This window comes from Loxodonta africana, chromosome 1 (genome assembly GCF_030014295.1).
Source record: "Loxodonta africana isolate mLoxAfr1 chromosome 1, mLoxAfr1.hap2, whole genome shotgun sequence".
In the NCBI taxonomy this organism is placed as follows: Eukaryota; Metazoa; Chordata; class Mammalia; order Proboscidea; family Elephantidae; genus Loxodonta; species Loxodonta africana.
Window position 1 is genome coordinate 150,962,796 of NC_087342.1, and position 20,993 is coordinate 150,983,788.

Consider the following 20,993-nt stretch of genomic DNA (forward strand, 5'->3'; position numbering starts at 1 on the left):
CATATATACATATACACATGTAATAATTTTTTTCTGAGTAGAGGCATTACATTCTGATTTTTACTTTCTTCCTACCTTTTAGTACTGTCAGTTTTTTTTTTTGTTTCGTAAGAGTCCTTTACAGTTTGAAAAACAGCTGTAGTATGAGTATGTGAAAGATTTAGTGTTGTCTCCAACTTGCCAGAGGATTCCTAAGGAATATACAACTGGCAAAATTTGACAGTTGTTTCATAACTCTACCCCCTTTTTACATCAAAGTTTAATGTTTTGTACTTTGCAGCAACTACTACTTAACTTTCCATTTTTTAGACTTTTCGCTTTTTAAATGACAGTCTATTTAATGTGACTTAATTTTTCCTCTAAGAGAGATAGACTTTGATATGACAGTGGTGTTACTGGAAAATAGCCTCGGTTCTTGTCTTCGGCGTAGGAAAGAATTCAAACACTGAGACAAATAGTGTCAAGCGAGCAGAGGTTTATTAGCTAGCAGAAGGTTAGTAGCAAAGTATACTTGACTAGGGAGCATCAAGCAGGCTACTCAAATAGAGAGAGAGTCCGTCCGAGTGCCCCATAGTCGTTTTCTTAGTGTTTTATACCCTTTTTCTCTTATCACGCTCCCTGTTAACGTTTAACAGCCAGGTCAGGGACCCCTGTAGAGACTATTTCCTTGGCTTACCATTTAATTACCAAGTTAGGGACACTATCAAGTTAGGGACCAATTCCTTGGCTCAACATTTAACTACGTAGGGACCATCTTGCTGCAGAACGTCACCATCCCATCTCTTCCTTCTCCCGAGTGAAAGCTGTCCTCCTCCCCCTTGCAAAAGTAGTTTAGGAAAATGGGTGTATGGGACAAAAAACTGATTTGGCCTTTTGTCTCTGGTTTCTGAAAATAGCATTTGGAATCCCCCAGCAATCCAAAGTGTGTTTGTTTTTCTACCATAGCCAGGCAACACTTAAATGTTTGCAAATGAAGTGGAAGCCCAAGTACTACACCTGGTAAAATAACTTCAGGAAAAAAGATGGGCATGATGGAATCAGTTATGCATATCCAGTGATTCAGTCAATCATTGAGTACGTATTAAGGCCCCAGGCATATATATTTACAAAGGAGCCCTGGTGGCCCGGTTAAGTAAGTGCTCAACTGTTAACCTAAAGATTGGAGGTTTAAACTCAACCAGCAGCTCTGAGGTCTTTCTATGGGCACCTAACAACAAAATGCAAATACATTGTGGCCCAAATAACTATTATAAAGTGATAGCCAACACAGCCGGGAGCTACTTGGCTCCTCATGTCCATTAGCAAACAAATCTTTAGGTGATGGTGATGGGTGTGGCTCAATTGGGAGCTGCTCAGACCTAGCCCAACTTGCTCCCTCCTGTCCATTGTCCTCAAAGCTCTGGGTGTAGCTTAAGCCAGTCAAACCCAGTTTACTAGCCTCCGTGTCAAAGAAAAAAAAAGCAACATGTCTTACTGCGCCTGTGCACCGTGGTAACCAATGTAGTCCATAAAGTTTGTGTGTACTTCCTTGTGAGAGACAGTACAAAAGGTTCTGCTTCCCTTTGTTTCAAAGCTTCTCCTTGCTACTTGCCTGTGGGCTTGCAATAAACACTCTTCCTCACTCCTCACCTGGGTGTTCCTTCTTTGAGGAAGCTGCACTGAGCAGAACCTGCCTTAGGTAACAAAAGGACCTTGAACTTTGAGCTTCTGGATTGATGATGTGTGTAGAAGGACCTGCACATCTCTGGGGGACATGAAGGTCCTTGCTGAAAGTTTCCAGACCTCACCTGGCATCTCTTCGTGTATATACTTTTGTGGCTATATTAAAAAGGTTATACATTATGCTCTTTTAAGAACTATACGGGATCAAAGTGGGAAGAGCAACTTGAAAGATTAGATAGGAACCTTAGAGGGCAGTGAGTTTACGTTAATGAATAGGAACAAGTCAGAAAAGGAAGGCGAAAAGGGTGCACAACTTGAATGTAATCAATGTCACTGAATTGCACATGTAGAAACTGTTGAATTGGTGCATGTTTTGCTGCGTATATTCTCAACAACAAAAGTTTATAGTGAGTATAGCTCTTTCTGTGAGTTCTGTGAGTCTTCCTAGCAAATTATCCAAACTACCAGGGACCATGAGGACCAGCAGGGCCTGGCATCCGCCTATTTGACAGTTGATTATGAGGACAGAATCTTAACTTGTGAAGACCCCACCCTTGGGTGGCTGGTGGACAGAAGAAAGCTGTGAAGCAGTCATTTCGTAAAGACCTAACTCTGGGTGGTTAAGATTAGTGAGAAAATGCCAGTTCGGTGGCTGGTGTCAGAGAAGTAGAAAGCAGGGATGTGGATTATCTGCACATTTTGGGGACTGGCCTTGTGTCAGTTATTATTAAAATGTTACCCAAAACAGGTCCTGCTCAGTGCAGCTTCTCATCAATAAAGGCACACCGAGGCAAAAAGGGAGGAAGAGCGTTTATTACAAGCACACACGCAAGGAGCAGGAAACCCTGGTGGTGTAGTGGTTAAAAGCTATGGCTGCTAACCAAAAGGCTCGCAGTTCAAATCCATTAGGCACTCCTTGTGTTACTGGGATAAGTTTCTTGCCTCTCACTAGTCAAGAATGAGCAGGTAAGGCCATAGTTTTCCACACGAGCAACGCTTACCATCATCTCACAGAACAAAAGACAGCCCGAATTTTTAAAAGTTCTTGGGCAAGAAAAGATTCATGTTTATTCATAGGCACGGGCAGGGATATGTTAACTAAGTTGCACATGCAGCAGCTTTCCAAGATGGCTTCTGTCCCAGAGGCCTCTTGGATTTGTAGCAGGACTTATTATGGGGTGTCGCGCCCGTGCAGTCTCTTGCTCCCAGGGTTCGATTCCCTGGCTGGGGCTGTGGCCCCTCAGTGCCTCTAGTGGAAGGTTGCTCAGCGGTCACAGGTGGATGTTCTGCTCATGTTCCTGGGCCTGGTTTTCTCCAGCTGCTTCTGAAAGGCAACTTTAAACAAGTTTGCGGGCTATTTGTAGACACCTGCCCCATTGACCCGGGAAATGGCTTTGTTTCTGTGCCCTGACCCATTTCTTGTTACTTTGTTTGCAGATTTGGGGGCCTCTCTGTTCTCTGTCTTACTAAGTCTCTATGTTCCACACTCAACCCTCTATTACCTCCCTGATCCAAAACCCACTGCCGTGGAGTTGATTCCGACTCATAGCGACCGTATAGCACAGAGTAAAACTGCCCCATAAAGTTTCCAAGGAGCGCCTGGTGGATTTGAACTGACAACCTCTTGGTTAACAGCTGTAGCACTTAACTACTACGCCACCGGGGTTTCCGCCTCCCTGATAAAAAACCCAAAACCAAACCCAGTGCAGTCGAGTCAATTCCGACTCATAGCAACCCTATAGTATAGTCTATTTCTCTTTTACTTGCTTCTCCTCTAACCACACCAGTCTCTTCACTGTTTCTCAAACAGGCACCCTCCGATCTCAGGGACTTTGCTCCCTGTCTTACTTAGAAACACAATGGGGCAGTTCTACCCTGTCCTATGGGTTGCTATCAACTTGACAGCAACGTTTTTGGTTTTAGTTTAGGCAAGGAGCAAGGAGGTATATACCTCAAATCAAGCTCCCCTGACAATGGGAGGCAGAATCTTTTATACTATCTGTCATGGATTGAGTTATGTCCCCCCCAAAAATGTGTGTATCAATTTGGCTGGGCCATGATTCTGGTATTATATGATTTTCCTGTATGTTGTAAATTCTGCCCCTATGATGTTAAGGAGGGAGGATGAGTGGCAATTGTGTTAGTGAGGTAGGACTTAGTCTACAGGACTGGATTGTGTCTTGAGGCTATCTCTTGAGATATAAAAGAGAGAAGCAGCAGAGAGATGTGGGGACTTCATACCACCAAGAAAGCAGTGCCTGGTGCAGTGTGCGTCCTTTGAACCCAGGGTTCCTGAGCAGAGAAGCTTCTAGTTTGGGGAAAGATTGATGAGAAGGCTGACAGAGAGAAAGCCTTCCTCTGGAGCTGACACCCTGAATTTGAACTTTTAGCTTACTTTACCGTGAGGAAATAAATTTCTCTTGTGAAAGCTATCCACTGGTGGTATTTCTGTTACAGCAGCACTGGATAACTGAGACACTGTCTTTCACAAGGGAGTACATACAAACATTATGGACTACGCAGGTTATCATGGTGCACAGGCGCAGTAAGACATACTGCATTTTTTTTCTTTGGCATGTAGGCTAGTAAAATGGGTTTGACTGGCTTGAGCCACACTCAGTGCTTTGAAGACAATGGACAGCAGGGGGCAAGTTGGGCTAGGTCTGAGCAGCTCCCAGTTGAGCCACACCCATCACCATCACCTAAGCTTTTGTTTGCTAATGGACAAGAGGAACAGGTCACAAACTCCTTTAACACAATGAGTAAGGTCATTCTTCATTTAGATATCAACATTACTTTATTTCACTTGAAAAAAGTAAACATTTTAAACTTTTCATTGAAATCACAGTTCCATGAATAATACGGCAAGAAAAATTCAGAATATTTTTTCAACGTCTTAAAACTTGTCTCAGTGGAGAAGACTTTAAACTCAGTAGTCTACAAATTACGTTTAAAATAGAGATGCGTATGAACTTATTTCTAATGCTTGAGTGTTTACTCCTAAGCCAGTCTCTGGGAAAGTTGCTAGTAGCCAACTCGACGTCATTTAGAATCTAAGCACTTATACCCATTTTCCCTTCATTCCCCACCAGCCCACCCCAGGCTGTCTCTTTTTGGAAATCTCTTTGTCACTCTGGAGCATCTGTTACAAATGGTAGACAGGAGAAACACAACCCTCTCAATTTCATCAGTAGAATTTGGAGAGAGGAGTTTGAAGGCAGAAAATTACTCTTTCTGGGTTATTAGTAAAATTCAGAATTCAATGCTGTCCCTATTTCTATTTATCGTTTTTTCCTATTTCTATTTACCACAAATAACCAAGTTGCCAAGGCTAGTTTAGAATACCATGGAATATATATTTGTTATTCTAAATCATTCTATAGAATATAACTTTTCTGTTATCTTGCCAAGTACTCTGGTGGTGCAGTAGTTAAAAACTTGGCTGCTAACCGAAAAATCAGAGGTTTGAACCCACCAGCCACTCCCTGGGATAGCCTGCTTCCGTAAGGATTTACAGCCTTGGAAACCCTATGGGTCAGTTCTACCCTGTCCTGCAGCATCTCTATGAGTCAGAATCAGCTCCAAGGCACACAACATCAGGTCTGTAACCAAGAAGTCAAATCGTAACAGACTAGTATATTTTAATCAGATCAATGAACTACTTTTGTTTTTGATTCTGTCGTAGTGAAGAACTAGAACTGATTGAAAATTAAATTCTATTTGGATACGTATGAAGAACGTCTTGAAATCTTGTGATGAAAACTGCGTTGAAGAAAAAAATATCAGAATTAATGAAGTTATGAGATAGAGAACGTCTTCTGCTATAAACTCACTCCCCAATAGATGGTGCTATCTTCTCTAGTGAGTGCTACCCTGGTCCACCTTCTCTTAAAACGTAGGCAACAGGGAATGTAAGAGTAATGTGAAGTTTTGTATAGAATAATTTCATTGTAAACATTCTTCTATTACCCATACACTCTGGCTTGTAAGACATCATTCCACACCATCCAGTTTGAAAATCTGCGACTGATTCCTCTTAGGTATTTGATCTTTTCTGCTGTAGCTGTAGGAAATAATTTAAAAGATCATTTGGATCGTAGTAATGTTACTAGGAGGGATCAAGCTAGTATAACTCTTTCAGAAAAGTTATCTCTGGAAAAGACTTGTCGCTTTCCCTATATATTCCCCAAAAATGACATCGGGCCTTAACAATATTGTTGAAGGAGGTACTACTTCCTCAATTGATAAATGTTTAATGATGATCTACATAGTGCTAAGAACTGGGAGTGAAAACAGAAGTTAAGCTTCTTAATACTGAAGGACCTAGCCTAATGTTTCCCAGACTTATCATTTTCATACATCCTACTAGATTTTGCTGCAATGATACACTTCTTTACCATAGTAGGCTGACTACTTTTCTTTAAAGTAGCTCTCTTTCATTTTAAAAGGAAACCCTATCACTAATATTAACAAAAAAAAAAAGTTGCATAGGCAGAAGGTAGTCATTAAAAAATATCACAACAACAAAACTATATTATAAATTCTAGCAAATTACTTTTCCCTACAGAGGTTGCTGAGACCTGCTTTCATAAAAAGGAAAACAGTCACACGATAGATGTTAAAGACATACTGGCACCAAACTAAAACTTTCTCTCTAACGTAATCAAAGATATACCCTGCAATTCACTACTTAATGCCAAAACAGTGCGACACATAAAACCTTCTATAGTACCACCACTGATGAGTGTCCTACATTTTGGGAAATACCCTAGCCAGGAACCAGTCATTATAATACAGTTTCACCAGTGCTACATAAAGGCATTGTGGTGTGTTTTGCAAGATACAATGGAAGCAGATTTGTCTCTATGGAGGAGGAAGACTGGGAGTTATTTTAGAGGAAATAGTCATTTGAGCTGTTTATTGAAAGATGAGTACAAATTCACTGAGCAACAGAAGAGAAGACAGGGTATGTCAGGTAGAGTGAAATAGATGGGCCAAGGGACAATTGCGGTGGTGGGAGTGGTCTGGTATGCTGTTGGGGTGGAGCCCAGCAGAGCTCTGTGGTCTCCCAGAGCTGAGGAGGCATTGATCAAGTTCAGGCTGCTGAAGTAGCCAGAATTTGCAAGACAGGGGACGGAAGGGGAAGAAGCTGTACATACACAGGGTTACACAGGACAGCACTCCACAAGGCCTAGCAGAGGAGAGTGCTGCTGGCTGAAAGCTGAAAAAAGATACTAAACATGGCCCCAGAGCTGGAAGAAGTTGGAGCTCCGGTCCAGCCAGAATGGGGGGACCACACTGAGCACTTCTGATAATCAGATGAAATCCCAGAAAGTCAATGCCTTAGAAGTATGGTCACGCCCTAGACTAGAGGCCACACCGTAAGAACTAGGAGTAATCAAGGATTTCTTAGAACACAAATAGCACTAACAATAGAAGAAAAATATATGATGAATTTATCTTCATCAAAATTAAAGACATTTTTAAAGAAAAGGAAAATGTTAGCCACGGATTAAGAGTACATGTTTTCCAGTTCATGTCTGACAAGGGGCTAGCATCCATAATGTGCAAAAACCAAATCCACTGCCGTCGAGTTGATTCCTACTCATGGCTACCCAATAAGTGAGAGTAGAACTGTCCCATAGGGTTTTGTGATATGCAAAGAACTATAAATCAATAAGAAAAGCAAACCATTTTTTTTTTAATGAGAAAAGACATTTTTATACCAGAGATAAAGAATGGCCAATATGCATATGAAAGGGCATTCAACAGTATTAGTCATCAGGGAGATGCAAATTAAAACCGCAAGGACATAACAATTCACACCCCCTAGGGTGGCTGGGAAACAATAAAGTACTGATACAATGTGAGCGAGGATACTGAGCAAATGCAACTCTCATACATTACAGATGGGAATGAAAAACCATTGGCACTTTCTTAGACAGTGAAACATGTTGTTACCCTGTGACCCATCATTTCACTTTAGATATTTACACACGTGAAATGGTAGCATATATCCATGGAAAGAATCATACAATAAGATTTAAAACAGGTTTATTTATAATTATCCCAAATTGGAAACAGTCTAAATATCCATCAATTGTTGTGGTGAGTTTCCATCGAGTTAGCTCCAACTCATGACAACCTTATGTATAACTATGAAACATTGCCTGGTGTTGTGCCATCTTCATAATCTTTGGTATATTGGAGTCCAATCCATAAATAGAGAGAAAGAATAAACCTGGCGTGTATGTTTGCACAATGGCATTCTACTTAGAAATGAAAGATAAGAGCAGACCAACATGGATGAATTCCAAAAACATTACGTTGAACACAAGAAGCCAGACATAAAAGTATATATTCTGTATGATTCCATTTATATGAGATTCAAGAAGAGTCAAAATTAGTGCATACTGATAGGAATAAAAATGGTAGTTTGTTTGGGGCATAGAGGTTAACTAGAGGGGGCGATAAGGGAATTTTCTGGGGTGATGGAACTGTTCTATATCTAGATTACAGTGTTGGTTACGGTGTTGGTACTTGTCAAAAGCAAAACATATATACATTTAAGGCATGTGAATTCATGGTATATTCATCTGTCCTAGTCATCTAGCACTGCTTTAACAGAAATACCACAAGAAATTTATTTCTTCACAGTAATGTAGGCTAAAAGTCTAAATTCAGAGCATTAGCTCTCTTTCTTTCCCTGTTGGCCTTCACATTAACTTCCCCGTGCAGGGACCAGCTCTGCTTTTAGCACTGTTTTCTTGGTATGAGGTCCCCCCCCTCTTTGATTCCCTTTGCTTTTTATCTCTTGAGAGATAAAAGGTAGGGCAGGCCACACCCCAGAGAAGCTCCCTTTACATTGAATCAGGGCTATGACCTGGATAAGGGTGTTACAATCCCACTGTAATCCTCTTTAACATAAAATTACAATCACAAAATGGAGGACAACCACACAATACCGGAAATCGTGGCCTAACCAAGCTGACACACATTTTTGGGGACACAATTCAATCTGTGACAAAATCTAATTTTTGGAGGCCTGGTGGTTCAGTGGTTAAGAACAACTGTTGCTAACCAAAAGGTCAGCTGTTAGAATCCACCAGCCCCTCCTTGGAAACGATATGTGGCAGCTCTACTCTGTCATGTAGGGTCACTATGAGTCGGAATTGACTCAACTGCAGTGGGTTTTATGTCTCACCTTAATAAAAATGTTGTATCATTTTAAATTGTTAACTTAAAAATAAATTCATAATTATGAAAATGTTTCACCACTTTAAAAAATTAAGCGTTTCTTCCATCTTCATATATTTAAAAATGAATTTCTGCAAGGTTAATTCAAACTTCAAATGAACCAACTATTGGAACCAAAATCGAGAAACTTTTTAAATCCTTTCTCTTCAACAGGAATTTTAATCTTGTTCCTTGGCATTTTAAAAACTGTTGCTCCTTTAGACACTACACTCTTTTATTTTATTGTGCTTTAGATGAAGGTTTACAGAGCAAATTAGTTTCTCATTAAACAATTAATACATATATTGTTTTGTGACTTTGGCTACCAACCCCACAACATGTCAACACTCTCCCTTCTTGACCTTGGGTTCCTCATCACCAGCTTTCTTGTCCCCTCCTGCCTTCTTATTCTTGCCTCTGGGCGTGTGCCCGTTTTGTCTGGCTTTGTTTTATGGGCCTGTCTAATCTCTGGCTGAAGGGTGAACCTCAGGAGTGATTCAGGACTGAACTAAAAGGGAGTCCAGGGGCCATTCTCTCAGGATTTCTCCAGTCTCTGTCAGACCAGTAAGTCTGGCCTTTTTTTGTGAGTTGGAATTTTATTCTACATATTTCTCCACCTCTGTCTGGGACCCTCTATTGTGATCCCTGTCAGAGCAGCCAGTGGTGGTTGGCAGGCACTGTCTAGCTGTGCTGGACTCAGTCTGGTGAAGGCTGTGGTAGTTGTGGTCCATTAGTCATTTGGACTAATCTTTCCTTTGTGTCTTTGGTTTTCTTCATTGTCACCTGTTCCAGAAGGGGTGAGACCAGTCGAGTATCTTACACGGCTGTTCACAAGCTTTTAAGACCCCGGATGCTACTCAGCAAAGTAGGATGTAGAACACTTTCTTTATAAACTATATTATGGCAATTGAGGTATATGTCCCTCAAGACTGTGGTCCCAGGCCCTCAGGGAGTTTGGATGTGTAGAGACCATACTTGTTTTCAAATTAACATTCAATAGAACTTTAGTTCTCGGGTTAAACAAACAAACAAAAAAACCAAACTTGTTGCCATCAAATCAGTTCTGAATCTTGGCAATCCCATGTGTTACACAGTAGTGCTGCCCCATAGGCATGTCCCAAGAACTGGAGATCAGAGGATGATTAGATGAATGCATGAGCTTTGCCAGAACATTCTTTTATATCATGAATGCAGGCCACACCCCCAAGGAAACTGCTCTTTCAACTGATTGTCTGCTCACATTAGATCACAAAATGGGAGTTGGTAACACAGTGTTTGCCAAACCACCGAGAATTATAGCCTAGCCAAGTTGACACATAATATTAGCCATCGCACTACCCATACTCCACCAAACCCATGTAAGCCCTAGCCTTGCTTCCCCTTTTGAGTCAGCCTTTTGGAGAGGCTTAGTTCCCTGCTGGCTCCTTTTGCTTGAATCAAGCAAAATAAAGCTTGCCGAAGATAGTTTGTCTTTTGCTGGTATTCTTACTCAGGAAAAGACAAGGACCCTTTGTGTCAGATTGACGATTGGTAACACTACTGCCTGCAATGTGGACATGATGGCTGGAATGCCAGCAGTTATCATGGACTCATGTAGTAACCTTGACGGAAGAAGCCACATACTGAGGATAACAGAGCAGAATTATAGGAGTTTTGGTCCCTGATAGCTGTGAAGTTGCACTGAACTAACATCAAACTTCTTTCATATAAGAGACAAATAAAATTCTATCTTATTTAAGTTACACGATATTTTGGATTAAATGCTGCTAAATATAATCTTAGCTGAGTCGTGAGTTATCATTTATCCTACCCCTTCAACCCAGTCTTTGGAGGTGACAAAGCACAGGTCAATTACAGAATTTGCCAAAATCGCAACCCAACCCTATTCCTGAAACCTCTTGAATGAGTTCCCCATGTTCCCACTCTGTGTTTCCTCTGTATAGTGATACCAATAAGTTATTGTTGTTAGGTGCTGTCGAGTTGTTCCAACTAGTAGTGACTGTATTTACATACAACAGAATGAAACACTGCCCAGTCCTGCACCACCCTCCCAGTTGTTGCAATGTTTTAACCCATTGTTGCAGCGACTGTGTCAATCTATCTCGTTGAGGGTCTTCCTCTTTTTCACTGACCGTCTTTCTCCAGGGACTGGTCCCTCCTGATAACATACTGAAGTACGTGAGACAGTCTCTCAGTCCTTGATTTTAAGGAATGTTCTGGCTGTAATTCTTTCAAGATAGATTTGTTTGTTCTTCTGGCAGTCCATAGTATTCAGTATTCTTCGCCAACACCATAATTCAAAGGCATCAATTCTTCAGTCTTCCTTATTCATTGTCCAGCTTTCACATGCATATGAGGTGATTGCAAATACCACGGCTTGAGTCAAGCACCACTTAGTTCTCAAAGTGACATCTTTGCTTTTTAATAATATATAGAACCAGAAATAGATCCAGAATTTGAGGAAGTTAAAGCTTCTATAGTTCGGGGGGTTTATTTAAAAAAAAAAAAAAATTAGGTACCGTGTTAGGCATGGTTCATTCCTTAGAAGCAGAGTCTAAGACGAGGATTCTTGTATAAGTGATTTATTGAGGGCAGGCTCTCAGGAAATTTTAGTTAGTGAGGGAATGCAAGATAGGGCAGGGGAGCTAGGTGAAGGTGTGGATTCAGAAGATACTAGCCTGAGCCTGATCCCATGGGGGGCTCTAGAGTATGAATTACCCCACCATGAGGCAAGAACTTTTATACTAAGCATCAGCCTGTCATTGGGGATGGCCCAACCTCCAAGGCATCTCCAGGCAAGGTGGCTCTCCTAGGCCATGGACAATTCATCATCTGCAGAAGGGAACAGCTATGAGACCTTAGCAGTAAACACCTGGAGCCGTTGGGAGCTGGATGCACGGGCTTGCTGAAGGGAATCAAGGCAGGAACCAACAGCTATTGCTGCAGGTATGAAAATGAAAATGAAGAGAAAGTGAAGAAGAAAAAATGAGTCATTTTAAATTAAAAAAAATTGATAAACACTGCAAATACCACAAAATCCAGAAAGTTACATAATTGAGATGCTTGGCATCTCTCTAATATAGCACTTCTATTTTTTTACTGTATGATCTTTGATCATTTCTTCCTGTGACAATGGTGTGCTATTATTTTCTATAGTCAGTATAGAAAGATAATTTAACTGTCTAGCATAGCTGATGGAAATTTATTTTACATTATTGATTGCTTAAAAAGTTTCCTTTACCTTTACAACTTATTATTAGTAAGGTCATGTACATTTTTAGGATTGTTGTCAAATTTGGGAAAGGCTTTATCAATTTTTTTCCATATACAAGCTATAAGATTTAAAGACATTGCAAGTTTTCTTGAGCAGTGATGAATCCTACATTCTCTCTGAATTGACCACACTCGATGATCAGTTTGTCTTCAATATACTGTCACAGTAATGTATAATGAGTTTTATGTTATCTTTATTGATGTTAGTACTTTGTGTCTAATCAACAGGAAATTTAAGCCTTCTAATAAGTGACGTGATCCGACTTCGTCAAGATCAGATGCATGAAATACACGATCCTATACTTAGCAATGTGTAATATAACACATTCCTCCACAGACAGATGTAATCTACAAACACAGTAATATTACTATGTTACTAGGCCCGTCCAGGGCCTTGGAAGGGGCCTGTGTATGTGAGGGGCCCTGACGCTTAAACTTTACTAACTCCACAATACATCTGCCTCCAGGTAGGATGGGTGGAATACCATCTATCCAGGAACACTTAGTTTATTTATGCTATTGTAACCACACTTCCAGGAGAAGCAACAGTCGCCATGCCTAAGAAGTCCTTGAGTTCAATGAGGCTTGGGAATACCGTTTTATCCACAAATCAAACTCTTTTCCTTGATTTCAATCTTTGGCTTCTGCGTAGATTCCTCCCAAATCTCAGCTATGTTTCTTCCTCTTTCTTATGGTTGCAGGAATGTCAAACTGAGATCTCTATCTCTTTATTAGGCTTGTATCTCCACATATCTTATTGACCGAGACATATTCTCACTAACGGAGTCATGTTCACATAAGCTGCTAATTCTGTGCAATTAATTTCTAGTATATTAATACACAAAATATTTGCAAATATATATATCCATGTGATACATTAATCCTTTATAACATTTCTAACTAGATACATTATATCTTTTAAAGTTTTATATTTTGTATTCTGAAAAGTTCTATGTTTTAGAAACACTTGTAATTTAATCTTATTAATTTCCTCAGAATATATCTCTTTTGAGCAACTCTACACACTGCAAGTTTAAAACAAAATGTGGCAAGGTAGCAAAAGGATGGTGAACAAATTCTCTAGTATGAGTGTTGTTAGCTGTCATCGAGTTCGCCCCTGACTCATGGAGACCCCACGCACAACAGAATGAAATGTTGCCTGGTCCTGTGCCATGCCACAAACGGTTGCAAATCAGACCATTGTGATCCGTAGGGTTATCAATGGCTGATTTTTGGAAGTAGATTGCCAGGCCTATCTTCATTGTCCATCTTAATTTGACAGCTCTGCTGAAACCTGTTCAGCATCCTAGCAACACACAAGCCTCCAATGATAGATAAGCGGTTGCTGTGCTAGAGGTTCACTGGCCAGGAATTGAACCCGGGTCTCCTGCATGGAAAGTAAGAATTCTACCACTGAACTGTCACTGCCCACCTGGTATAAGTAATAGTGGCTAAAAGTGGAATCTATTACTACAGTATTGTCACCTCACAGATTGGTTGATATTTAGCACTTTTCCTCTAGATTTTTCTGTTGGCTTTTAAGGTTTTCAACTTCCAGAGGCTTGTTCTCCTGGGCAGAATCATGGGTTGGTTAAGCTGATTCTCTGTATTCCATTGCTGTCAAGTCAATTCTGCCTCACGGTGACCCTATAGGACACAGTACAACTGCACACAGGGTTTCCAAGGGTATAGTCTTTACGCCTTGGTGATAGAAACGACTTTGGAGATAGCATGATAGAACTTGGTAAGACCAACGATTTAATCATTGCAGATATCTTTTTTTACAACGTAAACAGCAACTACATATATGGACCTCGGTAGATGCAATACACAGGATTCAAATCAGTTATATCTGCGGAAAGAGCCTATGGAGAGTTCATTATTATCAGTCAGAACAAGGCCAGGGTCCGACTGTGGAACAGGCCATTAATTGCTCGTATACAAATTCAAGTCGAAGCTGAAGAAAATTAAAACAAGTCCACGAGAGCCAAAATACAGCCCTGAGCATATCCCACCTGAATTTAGAGACCATCTCAAAAATAGATTTGACGCATTAAACATTAATGACTGAAGACCAGACAAGTTGTGTGATGACATTAAAGACATCATACCTGGAGAAAGCAAAGGTCATTAAAGAGACAGGAAAGAAAGAAAAGATCAAAATGGCTGTCAGAAGAGACTCTGAAACTTGCTGTTGAATATAGAGCAGCTAAAGCAAATGGAAGAAATGCTGAAGCAAAAGAGCTGAAAAGAAGGTTTCTAAGGGTTGCTCCAGAAGACAAAGTATTATAATGATATGCACAAAGACCTGGAGTTAGAAAACCAGAAGGGAAGAACACGCTCAGCATTTGTCAAGCTTTGTGTTACACTAAATATTTATGGTGAAAAGAGAGGAAGATCTTCAACGAGATGGATTGATTGACACAGTGACTACAATTGTTACCGCAATTTCGCAAGTTAGAGCCACCTGCTGCAAACAGCCAATTCTAGAGATGGGGTGAGGAGGGTAGCAAGAGCTTTACTATATATATCGATATATTGAGACAGAGGGAAATGATCTCCTCCTAAACCTGCCTGTCTAGAGAAACTGGAGGCCAGCTGGGGTTTTATAGGGAAAAAGGGACATGGGTTTTAGGAACTTGTGGAAGGTCCATTCTCTTTCTGTGTGGCTTCAGTGGTAATGTCTCAAACATGTTGATCTTTTCCTGTCATTATCCAATCAGCCCAGGGGATGACTGGTGCCATCCTGGTAAGCATCATCCTGTTTGACAGGTTTAGATCGATACCACTTGTTTTTCCACGGTCCTAGAGGAAACATTGACATTGGTTAACTTTTAGAGGAGCTAACAGCAAAATCATACTTGGAGACAGAGACAGGCTGGGAAGGGGAAAAAAATGGTGCAGGTGCTGTTCAAGATTTGGCTGAGCAGCCTGTTCCACAATGATGGGCTCAAGCATAGCAACTATTATAAAGATGGCATAGGACAGGACAGTGTTTTGTTCTGCTGTGCACGGGTTTGTTATGAGTCAGAACCGACTAGATGGCACCTAACAACAACAATCTTTACAGAAGCTGACGCCACATATTTCTCCCACGGTACAACTGGTGGGTTCGAATTGCTGACCTTTTGGTTAGCAGCCAAGTGCTCAACCACTGTGCCATTAGGGCCCTTTGATTCTCCGTATAGTGATGTAATTTCCTTGCATACATGGGTCTCACTTCTACTAAAGCTTTATTAATAATCACTGTTTCAGATGTCAGGTCAACCAAAGTTAACTAACAAGCACTTACTGAGTTTTTACATTGATGTAAAAATATGCAATGAAGCTAGTGGAAATATTGTTGTTGCTGTTATACATCATTGAGTCTGTTCCAATCCACAGCAACCTTATAGGACAGAGTAGAACTGCCTCATAGGGTTTCCAATGAGCAGCTGTTGAATTCGAACTGGCGACCTTTTGGTTAGCAGCCAAGCTCTTCAAACAATTGAGCCAGAAGGGCTCCAGTGGAAATATTAGTACTTAAAAATCAAAAAGGACACAAGAAACAATTTATAAAAAGAATTTTAGGGTTTGAAATTGGAACCTAGGTTAAAGTGTGCAGAGTTTGTTGATTTCATAGCCTTAGGTATTTGAAGATCAAACTCTCTTGGATTAGCAGCTACGATCCTATTGTGCAAAGTAGAAACTCAAGCTTAATGTAATCTTACACAAAAATTATTTTGTCATTCATTGAAAAGAGAAAAATAGGCTGGTCAAGAATTGGCAATTTTGGCCTTTTAGTTATTTATTTAGCTTAGCTTGCTTTGTTAAACTTCACCTTTAATGTATAGTGCCTGAGCTAAAAGTGCATATTATATTTTTCATGTATTATTATGTTTATTGCAGGCTTGATTTTAGGAACAAAAATATTTAGACAAATTACAACAATCGAAAAAATTTGACAGGTGCATACTGTTTTCTCATACCCTTTCTTTTCTCTTTCTCCTTTATATACATTTTTAGGTTTTTTTTTTATAATTTATAATTTATCTGACATAGGATTTGTTTCTTTTAATGGTGAATGTAAACCACTGGTCATTCCAGTTTAATAAATTTGACTTTAAGTCTTTTATTCCCACTTTAAATATAATTTTGGTTCATTTCCACTCAATTGTGTATATACACTGGTCCACAATTAACTTTGTCCTGTGCTAAACTCCTACTATGGCCAAATTTGGGCTTTCAAGACTTTAAAGCAACATGATAGAGCCATATTACATGTCCTCAACTTAGATCTGCTGCGAGGTCAAGCGTTCCTGGGGAAAGAAATGAGCTGCTTGGCAACAACAACACCTGGGTAAAATTATAAACTAATTTTAGACAAGAAAAAAATGAGATCATCAATTGTTGTCATGGGGTGTTAGTTAGACAGAGATTGGAGTACTTACTTTTCTGAAATAATAACGAAAAGAACATTATAGTTTTTTTTTTAATTGGCCAGCTATTACATTTAACTGAAAAAAGGAAATGCATCAAATTAAATTTTTCTTCTCTATGAACTTTTCTCCTAAGCTAAACTAATTTATAACAAAGGAAGCTAGTTTTAGTGAAAACCAGAAAACCAAACCCTTTGCCGTCAAGTCGATTCCGAATCTCTCCCAGTTGCCATTGCATAAATTCTGACTCATGGCGACCCTGTGTATGTCAGAGTAGAACTGTGCTCATAGGGTTTTCAGTGGCTAATTTTTTCTGAAGTAGTGAGGGAGGCCAAAGGCATCTAGAATGGTGGTGGAGGAGATGGTTGGACAGGAGGGGGGCGATAAGGCAACTGGTGACTTGCGGAAAAAGAGAAATGTTTTAAATGTTGTTAGGAAATTTTACAGGGCAAGATGTGATCTAATCCCCTCTTTATCTCCCTTCAAAGCATTCAGTAAAATCTACTATATTCATAAGGGGTTTGGATTTGCATCAAGTCTGGCCTAAAGGAGAAAATGGGGCTGCAAAAGGGGCATACCCACAAACAGATTACATTTATAACACACATGTGAGTATGTGTACATACATTCATAAAGAAAAAGACAGAAATCTGGAAGTACTGTACGTGCACCAAAATCCTACATTCATTATTTCACAGTAATAGTCATATGGATGGGATCATAAATATTGTTAGTTTTTTTCTTTGTACTTTACTGGATTTTCCAATTTTTATGGTGAATATGCAAAAAAAAAAAAAAAAGCTGATAGTTTTAATAACAAAAGGAATGTAATAACTGTATTTTTCTAATTGGTTTTATTGGAATTTTCTAGTTTGCTCCCTGCTTTTTTTTTTTTTCATCTTCTATCATGTCTCTAATAGATAGATGTTTATTTATTAATTTGTAGACCACACAAGTTTTTATTTATTAATGACTCTTAGTTACCACATCTTTTATAAAAATATTGTTCCATGGACCATTTTGAGGATCTTAAGTACCCTGTGACCACCTATAGGGACTCTGGGTGGTGCAAATGGTTTGCCCTCACCTACTAACGTATCGATTGGTGGTTCGAACTCAACAAGCAGTGGCATGGAAGAAAGCCCTGGTAAGCTGCTTCTGTAAAGATTATAGCCAAGAAAATCCCATGGAGCAGTTCTACTTTGTAACACATGGGGTAACCATGAATCAGAAGCAACTCAATGGCAATGAGTTTGGTTTTTTGGTTGTGACCACCTATATTATCCATCCCTGCTAGTGACTTTAAAATGTGTAGCACCAAAATGATCAGGAAGTTTGAGAAGCGAATCTTTAGTAAAGGTCTTAAGGTATATACATGGTCAAGGTGTATACATTGCTTGACAGATCAGCTCAGGAATCTCTTGAATGACCCTCAAGCACTGCAATGGGTCCAAGCTCTAAATCAATATTGTATCCAATGGGCTGGGGGAGCAATAAAGATTCCCCATTCATTATCCTGAACCATAACCTTAGGAGAGGAATTTCCTTATCTACCGCAAGTTGGGCTCTGTCTTTGCACTGTTATTGTGTACAGGCCCTAGGGAATCAGAGCAACAAAGACTCTCTTCTCAGAGAACCTTGCTGTCCTCGTTTCCAGAAACAGCTATGGAAGCAGAGCAGCTAATCTCACTGACAGGGAAGGAGGGAAGCCAAAGGTAGCCTCAAGTAACAGAGTCTCAGGACATTTCGGGCTTTAAAATAGCTTTGCCTCATGGGCCATTTGAAAAAATCTGTACAGTACTTGAAGAAGTTGTGTTAAAACCTTATTCAATAGAAGTGAGGTTCTGCCAGTGGCATCAACAGGGGGCTGCAGGGGATGTGGACCTCACTGAGTGACCCTGTCAGAGGGAATGACACCGAAATGACTGTCTATAAAATTTTTGTGGAGTGTGTCAGCAGAAATCTATTATTTTTTATAAAAATATCTCTGTAATGAACACAACAGAGAATCCCTGGTGCAGCAGAACAGTGGGATCTCAAATTCTCATAAAAAGACCAGAATTAAGGGTCTGACTGAGACTGGAGGGACCCCAGAGGTCATGACCCCCGGACTCTTTGTTAGCCCAAAACTGGAACCATTCCCGAAGCCAACTCTTCAGACAGGGATTGGACTGGACTATAAGACAGAAAGTGATACTGGTGAGGAGTGAGCTTCTTGGCTCAAGTAGACACATGAGACTATGTGTGTGGGTAGCTCCTGTTGGAAGCGAGATACAAAGGCAGAGGGGGACAGGAGATGACTGAATGGACACGGGGAACACAGGGTGGAGAGGAGGAGTGCGCTCTCACATTAGGGGGACAGCAGCTAGGTGTGTAGAAGTTTTTGTATAAGAGACTGACATAAATTGTAACTTTCACTTAAAACACAATAAATTTTTTAAAAATCCGTGTAATTAATTATAACAACAAAATTTTTTTTTAGTAAGCCCACCCTGGGTGTATCAATATACGCACAAGGCTAAAAGTCGATGGAAATTTACTTTTTGGTTTTTTAATGCACTCCAGTCACAGCTGTCATTATCACCTAATTACAATTGATACACTTCAAATCTTGTGGTTCTGTCTGCATGTACTACAACCATGTGCTGTTGTTCTTGTCGCTGCTGGTGTTTTTGTAGTAACTGATTTTGTCAAATTTTCTCTTGTTTTAGGCACAGTATTGTGGTAGTTAGCATGGGGGAGGGATGACACCATGAGTTACCACACTGGGTGACATCAACCCTAGTGACACCACTGGGTCTGCCCGACATTTTTCATCATTCTCTTTGTTTTTGTTTCCTGGGTTTCCTCTCAGCTTATAATTTCTCCTCTTTTTACTCTCTAAGTGATTTAATTCTTCTCTGGGTATATGTAGAACTGCACTTTCCTTAGCTCCTTCATTTTCCTTAGTGTTGCCAGTTGAAAACCCCAGGTTTTGCTCAACGTGACTTGTTACAATCAATAAACAAGAAGCCAAGGTGGGAGATCCAAAAGATGCCTTTATTTTGTTGTACAAGGAAAGGACCAATGGGGCTGCTTCCTCCAAGACTGCTCACAGGCAACTTGGGGAGGTGGGCTTTTACAGAGAGCAGACAAGGAAATGCAAATTCATCATGAATATTCAGGATTGACCTTTATGCAGGTGCTCAGAGGTTGGGGATGACTATGCATTTTCTTTAGACAGGGGTTTGATCCCCCAGGATGGAGGAAGGGGTGAATTTTTCTTCATTAGGATGTTAAGTCTCTAAGCAGAGGTGGGCTGAGGCCATCTATGGCCTGTTCTGTGGTTATCTTGTCAAGGAGAATTTCAGAAGAAAGGGCAGCTTATTTTGCTCAGTGTAGGAGGATAAGTCAGAGCTGGTATCTCTTAGAAGGGTTGGGCTCTAAGGCTGCCTGCCTCATTAGTACCACTGCTAGTCTCCTTGTGGATGGCTATGTCTTCCTCCTCTCAACATGTCAAAAGTACACTCATCGACTTACCCCTCACACTCCCATTGCATCTATTTTAATGACTTTACCGTCTACCCAGTTGTTCACACTAAAAAACTCTGTCTTCTTTCCTCCCTTTTTCCACTGCGTTCCCCCTTCTCAAAATGCAGACATTAAGTCAGGCATCAATTCTGGTTTCTTCTACCTGTGGAATGTTTCTGGAATCCTTGGACTTTGTAGAATCCTTTAATTTGTCTCAATCCAAAATCTGCTTCCAATTCATCCTCCGCACAACTATCAGCGACTTTTCTAGAACAAAAATCTGATTTTCTCCGCCACTTAACACCATTTAATAGTTACCCATTGTCTGGATAAGTTTTAAATCCTTAGTAATGTATGCAATACTACGTGTTCTTTCAGTCCCCGGTTTACCTTTCTGCTGACCTACTCTCTTAATTCTCTGCCTGCTGCCCTATGACAGCAAGCATTTCCCCCACGTTAGCCCAGACTGATCGCTTAATGTGCTATGTAGTACGGGTTACGGGTTACGTGGTTATTTTAGCTAGAGAGCTTTCTGGAGAAAAACTATAAATATTTGGGGGTCTAAGGGAACCCCAGTATCTTAGAGTGGTAATATATTTTGTTTATTTTGTATTCTGGCAGCCCCCAAAATCATGCAATGGGCAGGGCTTGGTTCTGGAGGAAATTGTTCAGGTTCCAAATATTGCTAAAATGAAAAGATAGTAGGCAAGATTCAAATGCGCTTTTGGAAGTATTTTCTTTATGTTATATTTTTGAAGGTTTTACAGTAAATTTTATTTATCTTTTGGTAAAATATCTGCACTCTCTCCATGGATCAAGTCATTTTATCATCTTTTATCCCCCGGCTCCAAAACCTCTATCTGCCTTTGCTCTACCCTTAACTTTCTTCATTTT

At 40.2% G+C, this 20,993-nt stretch overlaps 1 protein-coding gene across 1 annotated transcript in view; it reads left to right on the forward strand.

Annotated features, from left to right (window-relative positions):
• Positions 1-20,993, forward strand: part of PM20D2 (peptidase M20 domain containing 2) — a 67,034-nt gene continuing 46,041 nt past the window's right edge. The window contains exon 1 of the mRNA XM_064288953.1: positions 1-20,993. This exon is cut by the window's right edge and continues 7,217 nt beyond it. The gene's annotated coding sequence lies outside the window, so the exon portion shown is untranslated.